The sequence below is a fragment of the Tupaia chinensis genome, unplaced genomic scaffold (assembly GCF_000334495.1).
Source record: "Tupaia chinensis unplaced genomic scaffold, TupChi_1.0 Scaffold000012_1, whole genome shotgun sequence".
In the NCBI taxonomy this organism is placed as follows: Eukaryota; Metazoa; Chordata; class Mammalia; order Scandentia; family Tupaiidae; genus Tupaia; species Tupaia belangeri.
In genome coordinates this window covers 2,433,298-2,455,377 of record NW_006159442.1, presented here as the reverse complement: position 1 = coordinate 2,455,377, position 22,080 = coordinate 2,433,298, and the positions used below count along the sequence as shown (strand labels likewise).

The window sequence follows — 22,080 nt, the reverse complement described above, 5'->3', positions numbered from 1 at the left end:
TTATTGGAGGTTAAGAGACTTGTCTGAGGTTACAGGGCTTGTAAGAAGTAGCCAGACTTGCACATAGCAGTAAAGTTCCAGAGTCCACACTCTTACCACCACGATGAAGAACCCGTAACTTCACGTATCAGGGTCTTAAGGAAACACAGAAACAGACCTGCCCATACTTGCTCTGAAAAGCCTAGTTTGCTATGTTGCTGTCCTCAATCCCATGTCCCCTTAGGGGTTACATTTGCCAGATCTGTAATATCTTAATGCATAAAGCCTTAGCATTTCTTTGTCATGTGCACATCCTTTCTCCCCCCTATATTTAATATAAAAATGAGTAAACTATAAGCTTGAAAGAGAAAAGAAGTAGAACTAAACACTTTTCATTCTTTTATTACACCCTTTGTTCTCCCCTCACCAATATTTTAAAGCACAGCTCTTCAAACCACAGTATGTACCCTGGGGTTCCACAGAGACTTTCCAGAGGACTTGGGCATGGTCCATTTCAAAAAAATCTTTTCTAGATCCTTGCATATATCCTCTTCCCTACAAATGACTTGACTGAGAACGGTTTGCCTTCTGCAACTTGTCCTTTCCCAGCTGTCCTTTCTTAATCATATGCCTCCTTCTCCTGCTTTCCAGAGCAAGGTGTACCTTTACCTTTCCTGAGTCTGACCATAGTCCATTTTGCTGGGTATAAAAGCCTCTGGAGTTCAAAATGAAGGGGCAGGTTGTACACCTACAGCTCCCGAAAAAGCACAGAACTGAGATATTAAGGATTTCCCAACTTATCTGAGGCAGCAATCTTACAGAATGACAAAGTCCTATGTAGCTACTATTCAGCCAGCCATCTGATTTTCATATTGCTTCAAAAACTTCAAAGTTTTGTCAAAAGTTAAGCAAGTGATTTTTTGAATCTTGAAAGTAAACCATTTAAAATAAGGGTCTCCAAAGATGAGAAATTTACATTAATTGGTTTCCAGATTCTAGTAGGTGCTAGTTTAGGTGCAGAGTATGAACTGCCTTCTAATCTCCTTACTGTCCACTCAGGATACACTAGAAAACAAGGCCTACCTCAACCTCCAGTAGGACAGAAGATCCCTGGCAGGTACCTGAGCAGAATGAGCCGGGCTCACATGTGGCATTACCAGAGCGGTTGAGGCTTGGTTAGACGTGAGAGTCATCCACAAAGTTCTAATATCCCAGTACCTCCCAGTACATAGGCCTTACTCTGACAATCACATTCCTGGGGGAGGGGCGCCGACAGAGGAGCGCTGCAACAGCTCTCCAGCTAACTCTAATTTGTGGCCAGGACAGACAACCACTGACTAAGCCTCTTGGTTTTCCTTGCCCACAAAACAGAAACAGTAATTACATATTACACTGGTATAGAGTTACACTGATTAACAAACCAATATTAAATTGCTCTCTAGTAGTATAAAATGGCTTGTCCCCCAGGTCCCCCTTCTCTAGCTTCCCATGTTTATGCCTCTGCTGTTTTTTCCGAATGAGAAATTACTGGACCCATTTACACGTGGAGGTAAGAATAACTGCCTGTGCCCGGAATGTGGATGAGATGGGAGAGGGTCCATTTTTGGTTGCTTCTGTTTGGAACCCTAGCCCTCTGGCTTGATAGGGCTGGGATATTAATAGGAGTAAGACTCACAGGTGCACAGACAAAGCACAGGGATTTCACTGGTCATGGCCAAGGGCTAGCTGCCTGCCACTCTAGTACTGGGGCTACAAAGACACAGCCTATCTCAAAATAGAATCAGAAGGCAACTCTGAGGAGGGACCTCAAAAGTCATTTAGCGCAACAGACATCTGAGATGTGTATCTCTGTCTATCCCTCTCAAGAGGCTGCTTACCCTGCTTAGTTCTGAACATCATCAGTGATGGGGAACCCACCACCTACCAGAGGATGGGTTTTGGATGCGTATATGACTAGCTTATAAACCTACGACTACTTTGAGTAACCAAAGGTGAGCTTCCCAATTGCCATCAAAGATCAATTTCTTTATCCATAAGTCAAGAAAGAACCACTTGACATTGGCCCAGCTGCACTGGCGCAGTGGCAGTGCAATGCTCTGCAAGGCTGGAGGCCATTGGCAGGTCAAGTTCTTGGGTTGGGCTGTACACACAGCACAGGTGTGCCCACGGTCCTGGCCAGTAGTGCCAGCTGAGGGAGATCACAGCCCTCTTGACAGGGCTTGTCTTTCTCTCTCCTGCTCCTTCCCTTCTTCCCTTTCCTGCCTCACTAAATAAATGACCAAATAAAACTTGACCTTGCAATAGTCATTGATATTAAAGGGACAATTAGATTCAATAAATCTTATTTCTAAACACGGTTTCTCCAAGTCAATACATGAGCACTTCACGCTGGATAATTTTGGGGCATGGGGCTGTTCCAGACATTGTAAGATGTTAGGGCACCTCTGGATCACTAGGTAAGCAGCAATTCTTAACACCCAAAAGTGCTAATCAGAAAGTCTCCATATAGGCTTTCAAATGTCCCTGGAAAGGTGATGGGGGGCAAAGTTGTTCCTAGTTGAGAGCAGCTGTCTAATCCCATTTCTTTCCCCTTTCTCTGGAAGGTGTTCATTCTATCTTTGTGCAATTCTGTATGAATGTTTTAGTGATGTGATGTTAATTTGCCTCTAGCTGTTAGTCCCTCTGTAAGTTTCCCTAACTAGAAAGTGGCAGGGTTAAGACTTGAACCAGAGTCTCTCTCCCCAAACATGTAAGAGTCATTGCTCCCATTATGTTCCATCTGAGGGGTTAAATATCTCTATCAGGGGAAAGGATGGCTTATTTATTTAAGGAAGTTATGTCCTTCTTCTCCAACTGTTTTCTCTTCTGTTCCCAGAGTACTTAAGAAAATCTATGAGCAAAGCTAGATGCATCAGACTATTTCCTTATTAATGAGTAAAACAGAGAATGTGACACAGTTCACTATGTGGCTTGCCAGGACAACCCCTGAGAAGCTGATACCAAAGGCTGAGCCCCTTGCCTGACTGAGCATGTTTAAAATCAACAGGAAAAGCTACACAGTTTCCAGAACGAGGAGCCATGCTGTGTAGGGCTGTACCTGGGAGCACATGTGAGGCTGGCATCAAAGCCAAGAAGGGCCAGGAATGTGGAAAGGGTATGTGAGCACACTTCAGGTAAAAGTCACAAGGGAGAGCCAGTCCCACAGCACAGCCATTAGTGCTATACATAGAAAGCTGGATCCCACATGGTGACTGTGGTTCAAATCTTGGTCCCAGTGACTTGAAGAACATGCCTGACATCTGTGCATGCCCCAAGTGCTGATAGAATAGAGAAATGGAGGAAAAACGATTGTTGTATGACCAGGCCCCATTGAAGAGCATATATGTTCTATGGGATCAGCAGTTAGTGTAATGGCTATGTTGCTGGACTCTCACATAGTCGACCACAGTTGGAGTCCCAGACCCGGTGGCTTAAATTCATGCTGGGGACGTGTGTGTGTGCGTGGGCTCACACTCCCGAGAGGAGAATGGAGGAGAAGGGATTGTGGTGTGGCCATCCCCCCGGGGGGTGATTTCTCGCTTTCTGTCTCTCTGTCTCTGTCTTTCTGGCGAGCGCACAAGCCCTATAGCAAAAACCTCTCCAAAAAAAGAAAAAAAAATACATACACCTTAAAATAATAATTTTAAGAAGTTACATAAAAATGACCATGTAAATTAATTTTATTGAAAAAAAATCTCACAGGAGAAAAATACACCTACTACTCCCTTTGATGTTATGTCAAAAGTCTTCAATGATCAACCCAAAGACTAGAACCAGCAGACTAGGCACCAAACCTTTACTTTTTACGTTTGAAAGCCCAGCAGACTAGGCACCAAACCTTTACTTTTTTCATTTTTAAGAACATGTTAAACCTGGTGGAGAAAAGTTCAGTTAACCTTTTGTGAATATTCCCAGTGCCCAGGCTCACAAGAAGTGGACACGTATCCTTGCCACGAGACAATCCCAACAGGGCTCTCCAAGGATGACAGGAAGTGCCTACCCACGGCCTGTGAGTTGCATCCTGTGCCTCTCTCATCTCTTCCTAGCCCTGACCCTGAAGCCCACATCTGTTGCACCTATGCCTCAAGGCAGAGAAGAGGTGAGGGAAGCCCGATTTCAGAGTAGGCAGAGCAGATGCACGTGCTCTAAATAACAAGCATGAAAATGAATCACACCAGGCTCCTCGAAGAGCCCTTGTGGAAAAGTCTGCAGTCACCAAAACTTAGGTACTGGTCCTGGCTCAGGGACTGACTAGCGGGATATATCAGGCAACTAGCCTTTCCTGGACCAGGTTCCCCATCTGGAAAACGGGGCTAAGACCACTTGTGCTTCCTATACCAGCCCCTGCTGCCCACCTCACAAGTCAATGTGTGTAGAAGGCTCGTCTAAGCTGCTACCGAATGTTATTAAGCTACTGTTCATGCATATTTTAAATTGCCTGTTGAGTAATAAGAGGAGAAGTGGGTCCCTGCCAAGACTGGCCAACTGGAAAGCACACAACTATTTTCAGAAACTGGGTTGTTCAGTCCATCTGGTCTCCAATCAAAGAACTTCTCTTATATCGCAAGAAACAGCACATACAGTTTGAGAAACTCTGTTCTACCCTGTGAGGCCAATGTGTACAAAGGACCTTTAAAAAGGGAGTGGAATGTTATAAAATTAATGGTTCCCTGAACAATAAATATATGAAGCAACGAAGTATAATGTAGGAACAAAGAAGCAAGACTAAGATAAAACATGAACTACACTTATAATGGAGACAGTGTCTTGGGACTTTAGACATGGCTTCTTTCTTTTCTTTTTTTTTTTTAAAGATGATCTGGTGGGAGCTGTTCACCCATCACATTTGAGAGCCCAGTTATGCACATACTGGTTGTGTGGGAGAAAAGCATGTAAACAGTAATCCCTCAACTAGATTACAAGAGTCTATGAAATCCACCAAGTAACTGGGGCTCCACCCAGTCCTAGCCCAGTAACTTCAATTACACTCTGGCACCACGCTGAGGCTCCAGCAAATAGCCCCATCAGCTGGGGCAACAAGGGACATGAAGCGTACCTTGTCACCTTCCAGGTGGGCACCTCAATAGGTCAGCTGCAGGGAACCACAGGGGATAGGACAATGACTGATGGATGGCAGAGGTGAGTTACCACCAGAGCTGGCCTTTGGGCCAGGCCAAAGTTTCTTGGTCATCCTAAATTTTAGTGAGAATTCTGTATTCTCCAAGGTATTTGATGTTTTACTTAAGAGTTACAATTTTCCCATGAGAATTTTCATGTGGGACTAAAGGCTTAAGGCATAGCCATAATGACTTTATCTTATGATTCAGACAATAAGTTGAGATGCATAGGCTGCCCCAAGAATTTCAGGGACCCCAGCAACTCTGGTGAGCTCCGGCCCAGTGTAAGCCCCATGCCTCTTCAGTAGGAGCAACAGTACGTCATCCAATGCATTATTGCTGGAGTCATGAAACCAGCACACACCGAGCTAGCACAGGCTTTGGATACAGAAGATGCCCAGGAGCTACTTCCCCAGAAAGAAAACCAGGAAGAATGACACTGCAGACTGTACTCATGAGCTGGTCTATGTAGTCATGAATACGAATTATCTAGAAGAGTCCCACAGAATTTCTAACCCTTCTAATATCATTAAAATAAAACTTCTAATGACCACATTTATGGGCTGAATATTAATTAGTAGAACCAAAGGGAAGGAGGAGGCAGTGAGTAGCAGTGGCCCAGAGATTCAAATACTCTTTTAGTTAAATATTTAAGATAGATTTGAACACTTACATGATTAGAAAATTTTTTTTAAATGAGAGAGAATCTGTGCATGCGTGCAAGAGAAAGACAAAGAGTGAGCAAGCACTCACTCACTCTTGACTGGGTCTCAACACGCCTTCATCCCCATTTCTTTAGCCCTCTAGCTTGTTGGGATCTCGGAACCCCTGGGCACATCGGGCCCAGCCCATTTTCAGGCCAATCCAGGCATCTGAATCCATGGTCAGCCGGTGGCTTCCAGAGCTGTAGTCCGGCATGCTATAAACCACATCACCTAGGCTGGGCCGCAATTGTCATTCTTCCATCTAGTTCATCATTTCAATTCTTTTTCTGTAGTTCAAAGCAAAGAGTATTAAGGAGTTAAGGGAACCCAGGCACCTAATTCACCATGTGCCATGTAAGTTCCAGTATAAAATACAGTGGTTAATCTCAGGTTCCTATACACGTACAGTTCTCAGGACTTACGAGATAGACCTTGCTATATCATAGGTTTCCTTTGCCCTTAGTGTCAATTTTGGACAAAATATTAACTTCAAAAATTTCTGTAATAATCTTCATCTCAAGTAATATGCACCTCCTTTCAATTTAGAAATGAAGGGGGACATGAAGCCAAGTGGCCAGAGCTACACACACTGCAAACCCAGCTCACCAGCCACACACTAACTCATCCTGCAGCCCCTGCACCCCAGGGGCCTCGCCTACAGCAGAAGTCAGTGATACTACTAAACAGACTGGTGCTGCTTAACTGCCACATCCCCAAACTCCAAGTTGCAGACACAATTCCTTTGTTCTCAGTCCTGGATTGAGTCTGAGGACTGACCACCTGGGAAGGCTGCCCCAATGATGTGGCTTTGTGCTTTGCACAGTCCCTGCCCAGCACCTTATTGTTGCTAGCTGGTGACTTGATACAGTTCCTTAATTTCTCTGAGTCTCGGTTTCCTCATCTACAAAGCAAGGATAACAACACTGAAGGGTCGTGGGGAGGATGATTGCCACTGTGTATGTGGGGAGAACCTGGCAGAGGGTCATTGCACTCGAGGAGAGGACGTATATGGCTCTTCAGGAAGTTTAGACACCTTTATCATTTATAACAAAACAAAAACTATGATATGCACCAAAATTAACTCATACTTTTATCCCATTTTCTGTAGTCTTTAGGAAGAGATCTCTTATTAGTCCCAAATACAAGGGTAAAGAGTGCTGTTAAAACTTCCATTTAGGGGACTAGCAGATGACGTAATGGTTGTGTTGCTGGACTCCCATGTAGTCAGTCAACCATGGTTCAAGTCCCGGACCTGGTGGCTTAAATTCACCCCAGGCACATGTACATATGTGCCCAAAATCCTGAGAGGAGAATGGAGGAGAAGGGATTGCAGCGAGGCCATCCTACCGACGGGTAATTTCTCGTTTTTTATCTCTGTCTCTCTAGCAAGCACATACACCCTATAGCAAAAAACGAAACAAAAAAATTCCCATTTAGGGCTGGCCCCATAGCAAAAGTGCTTAAGGAAGGCGGAGCCCACAGAGCTGACTGTGATTCAAATCCTGGCTCCCCCTAGCTTGAAGCACAAGCTGGGTATGTGTGCATGTGTGCGTGTGTGCGTGTATGCCCCAAATCTGATGGAATGGAGAACAAGCCGACAACCATGGCTTGCCCATGCCCCACTGGAGGGTGCTCTCTCTCCTTCTCTGTCCCTTCTGTCTCTCTGGTGAGTGCACAAACCTTCTCATAATCAACAACAACACAACAACCCCAAGAAACTTCCATTCAAGCTGTGAGCTGTGGTAGTGACTCTCCTAGCTACCTATATGACACAATTTTTAACTGGCCTGAAGGCACGTGTGCTCACAGGAAAGAGACAGAGAGAAAGAGGGCAAGTGAGAAAGCATCCGCCCTGGGGAATGGTCATGACCAATTCCTTCTCCTCCATCTCTCCCTCCTTTCAAGATTCTGGGCACAAATGCACATGCTCCTTGCATGTTTCTGAAGCCACCAGGTGCAGAACTTGAATTGCACAGTCAACCATGTGGAATCCAGCCACCTTTACCTCCATGCCACCAGCTGGCCTGACACATTAACAATAACTAGCATACACCAAGTACTCACTCCGTGCCCAGTACTATTCCAAGTGACTTAATCCTCAGGACCCTCATGCAGTATATACTGTTCTTGCATGACAGAAGAGCAAACTAAAACAAGGGAAGGCTAAGTAAGTGACTTGCCCAAGGTCACACAGCAGGCAAGTGGCAGAGACAAGCTCAGAACTCTCACACGTCTCTTCTCACACAGACTTGGTTGCTTATAGTCAAAGTAAAAACTCCAATTTTTAAAATATTTTTTTCCCCTTTCTTTTGTGCTGGATAAAAGTCTTGCCCAGACATTAGCACAGCCTTGACCATTCCTCAGGGACCTAGTGATTGGGACATGTGGTCGACCATAAATGGACCACTGACATGCATCTCAAGAATACATTACAAATTTGAGACTTACTTTGGATGCCATCTTCAGGAAAAACTGAAAGCAGATGACCTAGAGAGACGCTTAAAATCTTATAAACACCACAAAGCCTTCCTAAATTCTGGACTATTCCAATCCCATTTCATCTTCCAAAGGGGCCAGGGTGAAGAGAAAACCGCATAGATCTGTATATCTAGAAGACATCACCTAATTATATCTGTTTCCAGTCCTATCTGTAAAAGCTGTCGATGTGTGGTTAAATCGATTCTACCGATAATAGAACATAATTGCGGCTACTTCAAAGCCATGGTGATAGTGACTAGTTTCAGAGTCCAGTTTTCAAGTGGAAACCAAAATATATCAGGACATACAAAAGTAGTGAAAAAATGGTTTTGATTTACTAGTACATACTGCATTTTTCTTTTTAGACATCAATCTGTCAAGAAAAGAATCTTAGTGTCTAGCAGCCAAGAGATATCAAAGTTACTCATGTCAGGCAAGCTAGGTCTCCATGCCTCTCTCTGCACAGGGGAACCAACAGAATGGATGACACTGGGACAAAGCACCGATGGGGCACCTTTTCAAATCGCTTACCACGCAGATGCCCACGATGTGTGAATAATTAGCAGCCTGTGTGGGAGGAATCCTCTTATTTATCCTTGAAATTCAAGAAGGAACTTTAATAAAGAGAATCATGATTAGCGTTCAAACGAGACCCGACAGGCCCAGCCTGTGGTGCACTCTGCGGCCACCTGAAGCTGGAGGGCTGGGAAAACAGGACTGCAGTGTGAGGAGGCCCTGCTGAGGTGCTGCTCCTGATCCACAGGCACACGGGACTATCACAAATAGAAGACATAAGCTGAAAAGTCAGATTCTGTTCAACTACAGGCCTTCTTCAACCCTGTCCCATATAGAAGAGTGTGTGCATATGTAAATATACATGTTAGAGTTGAGGAAAAATAGTATTCACAAACATTTGCGTGACAAGATTAAAGATACTATTTCGTACCCCTCAAATAGGAACAACCATTTCATCTAAAGTAGCAATTACAATAAACATTACTATATAAAACATATTGAACACTTCACGGTATTCTGCACAGTTGAATGCAGTTCATTTAAATGAAGTAAGCAGTTTCACCATGCACCTCTTTCATGACCGTTTCAGATTTATCAATTGAGCACGCACTGCCAAGCTCTTAAACCTAGGCTTTCAATGCAATGATAAGGAAGATGCTAAAAGACACAGAAATAAATACTTATTTACAACATTATAAAAGGAGATGATATTTAGAAGGCAACTGTAAGGCATTCAATGCCATGGCTAAGTAGTCCTCTGTCAGGTTATGAATCACTATTAGCTACAGTTAGCAACTTAACCATTTATATAGTTATTTATTTCTGCTTTTTACAGGAAGAAATTCATTATGCTGCAATTCAAGAAGTCCAAGAGACAAGAATACAGAGAGACACTGTCGTATAAAATGTAATTCAGGAGCCTGTCCTATATCCAACGTGAAATGGTATCCCGAGAAGTGTGTAATTTGTCCTCATGTGTTTGTCGGCAGGGCCCAGAAAGAACACAGATTACTTAGTGTATGTGCTCCAAGAGGTCAGTAAACTCTCCCCATCTAAACATTTTCCCCCTAAGAGGAAAAAAGACAATGAAATGACAACCTTTAGGGCAAAGTTTCAAATATCGAGTTGCCAGAAAAGTCATGATGTATTGTTCTATGTGTCATGACTTCTCTGATGACCCAATATGTTATTGATTTTAAACACAACGTTCTGAATGCATTATTTCATTTCATCCTCTCGATAACTCTGAGGTTAGTACCATTCTTAGTCCGATTTTGAAGAACAGCAAAGTGTGCTTTAGCGAAGGACCTTGTTTAGGTCAGACGGTGAGCAGAGCCAACTGTGTGGAAGAGGATCCAGGCTTTCCCTGCAGCCTGTCTTGCCTGGCTGTGCTATTTCTGCAGATTTAACTGAGGTCACCAGGGTCCCCCATTTAACATCAGGCTTCCCTGGCCTACTGTCAATTCATGAAGGACTCAGAGAAATTCAAGTTTCTTTAAAATACATATAGAGGAAGAAACTACTTTTTCTCTTTTAAAGGGCTATATTAAGATATGTAAATTTCTGGGCCAGCTGGTGGTATGGTGGTTAAGGCAGCTGGGCCCCACATGGCCAACTTTACAGTTCAAGTCTCAGACCCAGGTGCCTGAAAAACACGCTGGGCATGTGTACATGTGTGCCTAAAATTCCAAGAAGAGAAGGGATTATGCCACGGTCATACCCCCTGGGAGATGCTTTTGGACTTTCTCTCTCTCTGGCATATACATGTGCTTTACAGCAAAAACTAAAAACAACAACCAAAACAAATAGTGAAAGGATATTGATACAGCCATCCAATGGAATATCATTCATGATGAAAAGAAATGGGCTATCGTGCTACCAAAAAAAAAAAAAAAATATGTGATTGTGACTTTCACATACCCTAGTCTCTGCTGGGGACTGGTTCTAGGATACCAAAATTTGAAGGTGTTCAAGTCCCTTCTATAAAGTGCTGTAGTGTGTGCATATAACTTACACATGTCCTCCGGCGTCCTTACAAGATTATTTACAACACCTAATACCATGTTAACGCTACACAGTTATATACTATTTTTAAACTGTTCTTTTATTGTTATATTGCTATTTTTTCCTTTTTTTTTTTTAACCCCCCTGAATATTCACTGAGGTTGGTTGCATCCACCAATGTGGAACCCGCAGATTCAGAGGGCTCAATGGAGTCAGATTGGACCACCACAAATTTCAACAACCCTAAATGGTATAACATAGAGCAGAAAAAAATGACCTCCTGGACATACAAGTTTCCCTGATTTTATTCTCATTCTGTATCACCGATTTAGGTGATTCTACTCATTCTTGCTAACACAGAAGCGTTATCTTTGAATTGTTTCCTTGAAGAATCTGAATTGCTATTTTACTGGAGAAAGAAACTGGAAAAAAAAAAAGAGCATCATGAAATCACAACAGAAAGAATGCTAAACACAGAAAGGCCCACTTGCAGGAGCTGGCTGTTAGGAAAAGACCAAGAGACAGCGAAATCTCTCGGGGTGGGAGACAGTCACACAGCAGGTTGGACGTGATCACCTCATCCATCTTTCTCCACCGAACGTCCCAGCACACAAGGCCAAACGTACCAAGACAGGCTCAGGGGCTCAGCCTCTCACTGCTAGGACTATGTCCTGACTCTCAAGATTTAACACCAACGACCTTTCCCTTAGGACTCACCCTGTGTGCGCTTGTCTTCTCTCCCAGCAATGCCATGAGCCATCTCTTGGGCAGGCCGTTTCCCATATATCTATAACTCCCAGGGCCTTAGTAATGGCAGTAATAAAAAGTATATTTTCAATAGCCCCTCAAATTAACTTTCAGGTGAGATAACCCTTGCAGGAGAGAATCTTAGTACCTGGCTCTTTTTTCTGGACACTGGCCCACAGTTGTCGAAAATGGGATAAAGCAGGCAGAATAATGGCCCACAAAGACACCTGGTTCTAATCCCTGCAATCTGGAAATGTTACTTTCTATGGAAAAGGTCCTTGAAGTTATGACTGCATCAAGGATACTGAGATGGAGAGATTATCCTGGATTATCCAAATGGACCCTAAATGTAATCACAGGTGTGTTCGTAGAGAGACGCAGAGCAAGGTGTGATACAGACAGAAGGGGCAGCCCTGTGACCACAGGGGCAGAGATGGAGTGACATGAACACATGTTAATGAATGCTGGCACCACCAGAAGCTGGGACAGGCAAGGAATAGGTTATTGCCAGTGCCTCTGGAGGGAGCAGACTCTGCCATCCCTCTGGCTTCAGGCCAGTGATGCTGAGTTTGAACTGGTCTCCAGCAAGAGAGGATACATGTCTGCTCATTTAAGCTGTGTTGGTAGCAACCGGTCACAATGGCCAGAAGAATGTCACACGTAGGCCATGGCCAATCCGAAACCCTGTTATAGGAGGAAAAAACCTCAGAGGACTGGTTGACGGAGAGAGACGTGGTCCCTGGGTCAGCCAGGACACTCTGCAAGGCTGCGTTGCAAAAGGCAACCCCATTCTAACCCGAAGACCACCCTAACTGTGTCTCGAGGGCCCACATGTGCCTTTGTCATGGGGTAGCATCAAAAGTAAAAATGCTATTCTTGGGTCCAACTCCAATTCTGCAGCAGAGATTAGGAGGCTGTATGAAGGTCTGCTCCCAAAACCACTTGACTCACAGCTCTGCCCACGTGGCTGACACAGTAAGCAGCCCCTGTCCTGCCCAGATCCTTCCGGTCTGTCACACACCAGGACTGGCTCTCTTACAGGAGGAATAAAGCTGACAAGCAAACATGAATACCATTCCATCCACTAAGCCAAATGCCTTTCAAAGTCTATTGAACAAAACTATTTCCCCCCCAAAACTTAGAGGACTTTGAAGAGAATGTCTGTTATCTCAGAGCCTCCTCTCAACGCCCCCCCCCCATTTGTATTTGCCTGTGCTGTGTGTCCAGGCACAGCTGCAGGCAAAGTCTGATCAACTCTCTTGATGTTGTTGAAGGCCAGCACTGCAGTATCCCTAATGAGACTGAGCCCGTTAAACTGCTTTCTGAAGAGGCTATGCAATCAAATGAGATATGTTAAATATTGTTGTATTTAAATTTCATCTCAACTATGTTTTAGTTTTTATTTATTTATTATTATTCTTGCCAGAGGGCATGTGCTCTATGGGGTAGGAACAGGGAGAGGGTGAAAGCAGCCCGCAGTGGGCACGATCGCACCACATGCCTTTCCTCCACTTCGCCCTCCCATCAGGATCCTGTGCACACATGCTTTTCAAGCCACTAGAGGCAGGGTTCAAACCCTGGTCAGCCATGCGAGATCTGGCTCCCACTGCATTTCGCTTAACCATCAAACTGTGGGGCATCTTGACCTATTTCTTAAAAAGCTCGCAGTGGCTTTATTCATAACTGCCAAAAGTCAGAGGCAACCAAGATGCCCTCTGATAGGTGAATGGCTCAACTGTGGCATATCCGGCAATGGAATATTAATTCAGTGCCGAAAAGAAATGAGCCATCAAGCTATGAAAAGACGGAGGAAGACAGTGAAAAGATCAGTGGTTGCAGGGGCTTGAGGGGAAGGAAGGATGGACAGAGAGCGTGCACAGGGGACTTGGGGGACAGTGGGATTATTCCATATGTTACTATAATGGCAGGCACATGGCACTCATTTGTCCAAATCCACAGAGCATACACTGCCAAGAGGGGACCTTCGCTTTGGGTGAACATGCTGTATCCGTGTAGGTGCGTCGGTTGAAATGAACACACCACTCTGCTGAGGACGGTGACATGGAAAAGGCTGTGTGTGGGGGGGGGCGGGGGGCACAGGCAGAGGGAACACAGAAAATCTTCGTACCTTCTGCTCTCCTCTGCTGTGAACTTAAACTGCACCGAGGAAGTCAAGTCTATTAAAAAACAAAAACAGAAAAAAAACTCCACTGGCCATCTAAGTACTTGAAGGTTTTGTTGTGGCTACTGTATTAATCTTGTTGTTGTTTAAGAATTATACATTTAATTTTGTTTATTTATTTTTATAAATATTGCTATAGGGCACATGTCTCACCCGAGAGAGATGGGGACCAGGGGAATGAGAAAGAAAGCCACTAGGTCTGGGACTTAAACTGCAGTCAGCCATGAAGGGCAGAAAAAAAAATAAAAATTGACCATGTCTGGTAGTTTAACCCAAATGTATAACAATGAGAATATTCCAGAAAAACAAATGCTTATGGCACAGGAATCACAGTCACAGCTGCTCATTTTCGAAAGAGCAACAGTTTCTGTTCATTGCAGAACTGCCGTATTTTTATTTAGCCACTTCCTAAGAAATCTGTGTGAACAGCTGCTTGGTTAAAAAAAAAAAAGAGACACCGAATTTGGAGCCATTCAGTCAAAGTGCCCCCCCACCCACCCAGATGCAAGTTATTCTAAAAAAAGAATGATACCCAAATTAGTCAATGCCAAATTCAATAGTTTTGAAAAGAAGTCCCACCATGGATTATAAAAATCCCTTCACTTATCTTGGTTATCTAAATTAAGAAAATATTACCAGACAGTGGTAGGAAGGGGAAATCCTTCAGTTTATTTTTGGAGAAAGAGGCAGAAAATGTGGTACGCATTTTTTCTGTGATACTGACTCATGACTGGAATTCCCATGTGCTCACAAGGAAAGTCCGGTATAAAGACTAGAAAACAGAGGGCTGCCCGAGACATTGAATGTAAATGGGAAATGAAAAACTTCCTGTATTGACTGACATGCATGGCATTCCCTTTTTTTTTTTGGAGAGGTTTTCGCTATAGGGCGTGTGCGCTCGCCAGACAGAGAGAGACATAGAGGCAGAAAGCGAGAAATCACCCCCCAGGGGGGATGGTCACACTGCAATCCCTTCTCCTCCATTCTCCTCTCGGGATCTTGGGCACACACGCACACGCGTCCGGCGTGAGTTTTAAGCCACCGGGTCCAGGACTCGAACTGCAGTCGACTACGTGGGAGTCCAGCGACATAGCCATTACGCTAACTGTGGTTCCCTGGCATTCCCTTTTGAAAAAGCAATGTAATACACTGTAAAGTTATATATAATCCAATGTAACATAGAGAAGATTATGGTGATACTAAAAATAAAATAAAAATAAAAAATAAAAGGGGAAGCGGAGTAACAACTGAAAAAAAAAATGACCTTAGGGAAAATGGGATCATATAAAATAAACAAACCAAGAGAACCCATTATTATGCACCAGAAAACATTAGGTTGTTGGAAAGGTCATGAAGTAGGTTTCTATGTCTTTCTATGTAAGGATGTGTCATGACTTTTCTCACAACCTAATGTATGAGTCAAAGGGAGTAAGATGTTTTCTGCAAAGACTGGGTTTGGGGCCAGCAGGTGGTGTAGTGGCACTGTTGGACTCCCGCATGGGCAGCCACAGTTCAATTCCCAGACCTGGAGGCTTAAAACTCAAGCTGCGTGGTGTAAGTGCCTAAGACCCTGGGAGGAGGAAGAAGGAAAAGGGATCTTGGCATGGACATCTCCCCTGGGGGGTGATTTCTCACTTTCCCTTTCACTGTCTCTTACTCTCTGGTGAGTGCACATGCCCTAAGACAAAAACCTCTTAAAAAAAAAAAAAAAAAAGACTAGGTCCTATTCATTAAAACTTGGGACCAGCAATTAGCATAATGGCTATGTCGCTTCCAAGTAGTCGACTGTGGTTTGAGTCCCAGCTTAAACTCACGCTGGGCACGTGTGTGTACATGCCCAAGATCCTGAGAGGAGAATGGAGGAGAAGGGATTGCGGTGTGACCTTCCCCCCTGGGGGGTGATTTCTCGCTTTCTATCTCTCTGTCTCTCTTTCTGGCGAGTGCATGCGCCCTATAGCAAAAACCTCTTAAAACAAAAAACCTTTAAATAACAGCATAAGTAAAAACCAGCTTATTACATGATCATAACACATGGGTCTGCATTCTTAAGAATCAAGAGCTTTATTTGTACACAACTGGGTTATTAAATTACTTACAGCAACAGTTGATGTCTCTTGCTAGTCAAGAGGGATTATTACTATTTTAATATATTATTGCTTTAAATATTTAAAATGAAGTTTGGACTATATTTTTACTAAAATTAAACTATTTTAGCACAAGGGACACTTAGTATAAAAGATCATTTGTTCTTTAAATTCGAAATCAGCTAGGCTGGTACATCAACTACTTGAGTTTGCCAAGAACACAAGCAATTTTCTCAATTAGCATCATAAAATAATTTTTATTAAGAATCATGACCCAACAGTTATTCAAGAATCCAAGAAACAAATGTTCCCCCAACTGAAAATAAAAAAACCCATACCCGGCTTGCACATGGTAATCACCAAACAAGTTTTGTTCTGGTTTAGTATAAGTTCTCTTCTGTTGTCTGACAAGTTTCTCTGAAATGTTCATCCCAAAGTCCTAAACTTTATCTAGCTGGATATGAAAATTCAGGAAGATGATCTAACACAAAGTATTACTTTTGTTCACTCTACTCCTAAGACAGGTTAATACAATCTGCGCTCTGAATTCAGAAAAGGCAAAGAATGACATGGTTGCCCAGTCATGTGTCTTTAAGATAAATATGTTACCGATTGAAAGATGTCATCTTCCTTCTGCAGTAAATTCTATTTAATAGACGCTCATTGATTAAGGACAGTGGATGGAACGTAACTATCCAAAGAAAATCAGTCTCAGGAATGTGCACTAAAAAGTGATGTACCCTGAACGCATTCATTCAGCACTTCATGTGGATGTAGAGCATCATGCTAGGCCATAAGGAGAGGAGAAAATGCCTCAAACAATCTCTGGCCTTCCAGGAGCATAGGAAATAGGATGCAAAAGGAGACATATATAGAAATATCTATAAATACTGTAAGACAGACTGTAAGAGGAGCCACAAGCAAGGGGAAAATAAAGCACTGTGGGAGAGGGGAGGAGAGGAAGCGCGACTGAGGAGGGGACGGCGGGGAGCCCTTGGCAGGGAAGAGGGAGTGGGTGAAGGAGCCCAGTCCCAGGGACCAGGAGGCAGGGCAAGGAGGCGGTAGAAAGGAAGTGAAAACCCAGGAGTGCCAAAGGGAAAACACCACCCATGGAGAGGTGACCTGGCCACAGAGTGTGTGTGGGGAGGAGTGGAAGTAGCTCTAGAGCACCTCGAGGCATCTGGAAGGACATGGGACGCCGCATAGGCCCAGCCAGAATGGGTGCAGAGGCTGAGAGGAAGCACTGGCCACCGCTTGCCAAGGAAGGGATCATTCTGTGTGCCTTTACAGCTGATGCCCGCTGGTGCCAACCAGCCCCTCCTGCAAGCCGAGCCTTGGAGGGCACCCTATGGCAGAGGTTCCATTCTCCCCCAGTCCTGTAGGACTTCGAACCCCTGTGGGCCCCAGGGCTGTGCTCTTCAACCTTTCTTCCTCCACTTGAAGCTCCATGCACGGAATAACCAGTCAGCTCATGCAACCTAGCTTTTTAAATTGGCCGCACCCCAGGCCGGGCGATAATTTGGCTCCCTGCTGGCTAAATAAGCAGAAGTGTTCCAGAGGGATGGAGGTGGGAGGAAGGTGAAAATAAAGGACACTGTATCGTGGCCACTTCTGGCTGCTGGCAAACATTTATTTACCGTATCCGTGCAGAAAAACCTCTGAAAATTCCAGCTTCCCGTATGAACAATTCTCGGTGATGAATTTATTGTCCTTGGTTTCATTCAATTGTGCTTCAGTTTTAAAAACTGATACATCAGATTAGTTTACTGGACTATATGTAACATAAATATTAGGACCGTCTGTCCCAGGCAGACTGTACCATAGGCACAAATCCATTCATTGTGTGCCCCTGAATTATACCGTGGGGGGACCGGGCAAGCTCAGCCATATTCAGGGCTCAAATATGGAATTAGACAAGTTAATCCATTTAAAACTGTGCCTATGGAGGAGGCTAACAGTGGTTAAAGTGCTGGACTCCCACATGGCTGACCATGGTTCAATTCCTGGACCTGGAGGCTAATCACACCATGTATGTATTAGTGCCTACCCAAAATCCCAGGAGAGGAATGGATTGCGGTGTGGCCATCCTCCCAGGGGGTGATTTCTCACTTTCTCACTGTCTCTCTCCTGTGGGCGTACATGCCTTATGGCAAAAATCTAAAAACCAAACCAAAACAAAACAAAACAGCCACCAAAAACAACCAACCAACCAAAATTCTATTAAATAAACTAAGCCTATGATACAACAATAGATTCACTGTAGTATACTCTAGCTGATTTTAATACAAAAATACAGCTCTCCAATGATAACCATTTACTCATTTTCAGTTCTCCCTCCTTCCTAGGCACACAACCACAACACCCCAGCTAGGCAGGGCCATATTACTATTAGGTCACCAGGAAAGTCATGACATATTTTTCTACGTTTCCCTATGCAAATCTGCATCATGATTTTCTCAACGATCCACAGTTCTGAATAGCCAGTGTACTCAGAAAAGGTGATTTTTACCACTTCTGAGTGAGGCTCTGGAAAGTTCTGGTGTGGCCACCTATCAGCCTGGGTTTCTGTGTGACCACGTGGATCGGGACACCTGCTGACCTGTGCTGGCACGTGGCATGAGTGAGCAATGTACCCACGGCATACTGAGCCCTGAGGTTGCAGGATACCCCCATACAGCTTTTTTTCCAATGCTGTTCCCAGTGAAGTTCTCAGTGAAGTGCAGAGGAAACACAGAGGACAAGTCTCCATGGGACAGCGAGTCGTACATCCACACAAATCAAGCCTCTGTGATGAAGAACTGACTACAGACTTGGTCCACATGCCAGCGATAATAATCCTCTGCTTCAGAGTCACATTCAGATAATACAGCTTCTCCGTCTAAATGGCAGAAGACATTGCAGGGATTCTTTTCTCACACATCATCTCTAATAATATTACTTCACATAAACGCTATTTTCATATGCAACAAGATAAGGGATCACGGGCCTATTTTTAGATGCTCCACCAGTCCTGAGCCTGCCCACTGTTGTTTATATACATTTGGAGTCACCTCCGAGCTTTTGCATTTGCCAAGCGTGAGAGTCCATCAGCAATGGCAGCACGTCGTGGGGAGGAGAGGGAGTATGATGTTTGATCTTACGTTTATGAAGCTTAGGCAAACACGGAATCCGGATCTATTTTAGATTGCTTGGTCAAGCAACGAACGTGGGTCTATCTTTACAACAAACACGTTGTGCTAGGAACATTACCCAAAGAAATCTGGCAGCAGCCTCGAGCTTGCTAATTACGAAACTGTATAAATTGTTGGTGCATTAGTCATTACATTGCTTCTTCACTCATTCATTCAACAAATAGTCACCTAGGGCCTGCTTCGAGCCAAGCATGTCATACGCTATGAGCATCTGAAGTCTGAGGTCAACCTAGGAGTTTATAATAATGGTGTTAATTGATATGAGAACATCTCTGATTATTGGACAGTGGGTAGTTATGGACATTTTGTGGTCGTAGTACAAATAGATGGATACTAAACATGTCACTTTTCGTTGCTTTAACTGGGAACTTTATGGATAAAGAATGAACTTGCTGAAAGTCAGTATAATTAATTTTACTAAGGCAGTCACGAGTGTGTGCGGTATATAATGCGAGGATGACCGCCCATTCACGAGGGCACCAAAGTTAATACGGCAGAATGTGAAAACTGGTAAAGAGCTGCCTGGATGCTCACATTCACTACACACAGATTTCAAGGGGTTTTATAACTCTGGTAACCCTCAAATATGTAGAATCTGCAGAAGACATTTTCCTGCCTTGGACTAAAGACACTCAGTCAATACTTATTGGTGGTGATGAGGTGTCAAGTGGAGGGGAGTCTTCCCTCCCCTAATGACTAAGGGCTGCTCTGGCTTCCGTTGCTCTCGCCATCAGCAGCTACCGTGGCTGCAGAATGGGCCTCTGAGCAAGTACAGCTGACTCATCTTACACTCTGAGGGGCACACGCTGCAGACAGTCTCAAGACACACCTCTGCTCATCTCCTTATTTGAAAAGCACTTAAAAAGCAGAATCTCTAGGGGCTGGCAGGTGGCATGGTGGTTAAGGGCGCTGGCCTCCCACATGGCTGACCATGGTTCCAGCCCCAGACCCAGCAGCTTACTGTCTGTCTGTCTGTCTCTCTCTTTCTCTCTCTCCCCCTCTAGTAAAATTAAAATACAATTAAATAAATAAAGTTAAAATTAAAAAATAATTCTTAAAAAAGCAGCAGATTCTAGTAGTTAAGATATTGGGTCATCGGGAAAGTTATGACACATTTTTGCATAGAAAAATACATCATGACTCTTCCGACAACCTAGTATTAGCAGGTTGTTATACTGAATGGGTTGGTTCATTGGTTCTTAACTTTTTTTTATTCCCCATCAAGACAGACAATAGCATTTTTACAGGGCACCCCAAGGATACAACCCAGCAGCATCTAGGGTAACCAGCATTTCTCTGAGACAGAGTGGTTCCTCTCGGCCCCTCTCACTCAACAGTGTCTTTGGAAATGTAACTCAGAGTTATCCAAGCAAAAATTTTGAATCTACATCATTTATTAACATTTGCAGTTTGTTCCCAAATTTACTTGTGAAAAACATTCACAAATGACTTAGTACTCTTGTCATTGTACTAATTAAGGTAATTAATTAATTAATTACTACAAACAGTCTAAATGAATACTAGATTAACTTAGTGGCACTGCAGGACATTATGTTTAAATTCTCAGAATAAAACATCACATAGCTGTTATACTTAAATGCAGGCCTTTCTTTTTGTTTGTATACTTGAACTAATGCCTCCGGTCTGTGGTGTAAGGAATTAAGCAAAATCTCAACAGTAATAACCTTGTTTATGTGACACTTCAATTCTGTAATTGGAGGGGATACAAACCACTCGTTATCAGACCTCTTCCATATTTTGGGGGTAAATGTGTAATATCTATCTACACCACAGAGAAAGTTATGCAGTGAACTCATTTTCACTAGCAACTTAATACTAAAAGAGAAAATAAAACAAAAAACAAAACTCCCAAATCCTCAGTGGTTCTACTGAGACATTTGGCCAGCATCTATCAAAACATTTCAGAAATAAAGTCAATATTAATCCAAATGTCTTTCCCTTTCATTTTGCAAACAGAACACTAAGGCTCTTATAGACAACACACTAAGCAATAAAAAAGTTAAATCACTCACTTTCCTTTCCATATAAAATGAAATTTGGTCCTCAAACTATTATTGGACTGTTAGAGTCCACCTTATGTCCTGTTTTAATCTTATATAAGCTCTCTGCAACTTATTCCCACAGCTTACTCCTTTTATTTTTACAACATAAAATTTTATGGTAGGTTTTCTTAAGCCAGGAGACTGCTCAATTATTCACATTGCTATCTGATGCATAAACAAAAATGCTCTTCAATCTACAATATGGAAGAAAAAATGCAGCCTTTCCGCAGCTGTTTTCTCCCTCTTCTGGGTCTGGTGGATGTATCTGTGCTTTTATTTGCTTAGGATACCTTAAGTTGTATCACTACCTTTTGCACAATGAACCTTGAAAAAAGAAGTAACGTGAGCCTTCTCCACAGCCTGCTATTAAATTTTTCTTAATTACTAGAGGAACGGCAAGATTTCAGTGAGCACTACTGGGTGGGCAAATTAGTCAGGCATGAATTAGCAAAGTTCTACTGTAATTTGATTTTAAAGCTTATTTCCTTGTAATATGCAAGACCATGTTCCACCGGAAAGGAGTCTGGAATATGAACTATGCACAGGATTATCATTACTGCCTTTTCCTGATTTTTCTTTAATGGTTTTAAGAGAATCTATGTTAGAGATTGCTCTTTGCTGACTCATTGTTCTTCCAAGCAAAACACAAGCACAAGCAACACACAGAGGGACACTGATTAAATGAAAAGCAACACAATGATTCAACAACGTCTATCACATCTGATGATTTCTTTTTTTTTTTGGAGAGATTTTCACTATAGGGCGCATGCGCTAGCCAGACAGACAGAGAGAGACATTAGAGACAGAAAGCGAGAAATCACCCGCCAGGGGGGATGGTCACGCCGCAATCCCTTCTCCTCCATTCTCCTCTCGGGATCTTGGGCACGCACGCACACGCGCCCGGCGTGAGTTTGTTTTTTTTGGGTCCGGTACGCGAACCGCGGTCGACTACGTGGGAATCCAGCGACATAGCCAT

General features: G+C 43.5%; 1 protein-coding gene across 15 annotated transcripts in view; it reads right to left on the bottom strand.

Annotated features, from left to right (window-relative positions):
* Positions 1 to 22,080, bottom strand: part of NEDD4L (NEDD4 like E3 ubiquitin protein ligase) — a 381,870-nt gene that overhangs the window by 96,875 nt on the left and 262,915 nt on the right. The window contains exon 1 of one of the 15 annotated variants that reach the window (XM_027768329.1): positions 13,713 to 13,761. The exons of the other annotated variants lie outside the window; for them this stretch is intronic. The gene's annotated coding sequence lies outside the window, so the exon portion shown is untranslated. Of the gene's footprint in view, positions 1 to 13,712; positions 13,762 to 22,080 lie in introns of those variants that run through there. 15 annotated transcript variants of the gene reach the window in all.